The sequence below is a fragment of the Rhyacophila brunnea genome, unplaced genomic scaffold, assembly GCF_057557595.1.
Source record: "Rhyacophila brunnea isolate RB1 unplaced genomic scaffold, BYU_Rbru_1.0 scaffold_16, whole genome shotgun sequence".
NCBI classification, from domain to species: domain Eukaryota; kingdom Metazoa; phylum Arthropoda; class Insecta; order Trichoptera; family Rhyacophilidae; genus Rhyacophila; species Rhyacophila brunnea.
The window spans coordinates 12282657-12283901 of record NW_028232816.1 but is presented as its reverse complement, the minus strand read 5'-3'; the positions used below and the strand labels follow the sequence as shown (position 1 = coordinate 12283901).

The window sequence follows — 1245 nt, the reverse complement described above, 5'->3', positions numbered from 1 at the left end:
ATTCTTCTCATTAATTTTTTTGTAATGCTTATTTTTCGTGATAATAAATAGTGTATGTATATCTAAAAATGGTATTTTACTTGCGGCCCGCCGCTCATTTTGAATTCTTGAATTTGGCCCTCCATCCAAAAAGTTTGTACCCCTCTGATATAAATGGACCTCATAAATCATCGTCAAAAGTTGAATAGGTTTACCGATAAAATATAATCCCAGAGACCTGCTAGCAAACGTGGCTTTGGTAAACACTGGTTTAGACGGTTAACTTATTGTAACAATTAACCGCATCAAATGAGTTTTAATTGGTCTCTACTCGTTGCATCCCTCTTGACATTATCCACCCATGTAGGTACTCCGGAGTTGGTCCGGGCTGAGTGTCTACAGAGGTTCCTTTATAAACTTTATGGTGAGCTCTAGATCCATTGCATCTAATAGCAAAATGAATTACATTGTTTCAAAAGTTGGCAATCAACCTCTCATAGAAATAAGTTTAATTTTAAAATGTAGTCGGTACCTACCTATGTTTTATTATAAGTAGGTACCAACCTATTTAATTTTTGTTAAAATATCGGATACCTCCCTACTCTATGGAAAGAAATTAAATACATTTTATTGTTGTTTTTATTTAATAAAAACAACAATACAATGCAGTTCCACCATGAATTGACAGTTAACAAAATAAAAGAAATTAAATACATTTTATTATTATGAATATCTTGTAATATAAATTTAATAAAATAATAAGCAATAACTTTGAAATGTATCTATTTACGCTATAAATGTGCACTGCTCTATCGGCCCATTAGCTCAGTTGGTTAGAGCGTCGTGCTAATAACGCGAAGGTCGCGGGTTCGATCCCCTCATGGGCCAATTTTTTTTATATTTTCAAACAAAATTTTATAGACAAAATTCTATTAAAATCATTTTGATATTTATAATGCTTTTCGACGAATTATAACGTATATTTTCAAATTTACTAAGTACATATTCTGACTCCATTTTTGAATTAATATTTTATTTTGATAAAATGTCTTTGAACCTCTTGAAACAAAAGTGCACGTGCTAAAAATACTGCACACAGTTTGTGTTAATAAAACATGAAAATAAATTATTATTTATGTTGTTTGAAAAGGATATTTTAACCAAAGCCACAAATTTTTCCCACTTTAACATAGGAATTTCATTTTTTGTCAATATTTTTCCTTCTAATGAATCATGAAATTTTATGAATTTAGTTTTTACCTGAAA

The 1245-nt window shown here is 30.1% G+C and overlaps 1 non-coding gene across 1 annotated transcript; it reads left to right on the top strand.

The window, feature by feature from the left end:
• Positions 1 to 793: 793 nt before the first annotated feature.
• TRNAI-AAU (transfer RNA isoleucine (anticodon AAU)) lies at positions 794 to 867 on the top strand. The gene has a single exon. It is a non-coding gene; the product is annotated as a tRNA-Ile (tRNA).
• Positions 868 to 1245: the final 378 nt, after the last annotated feature.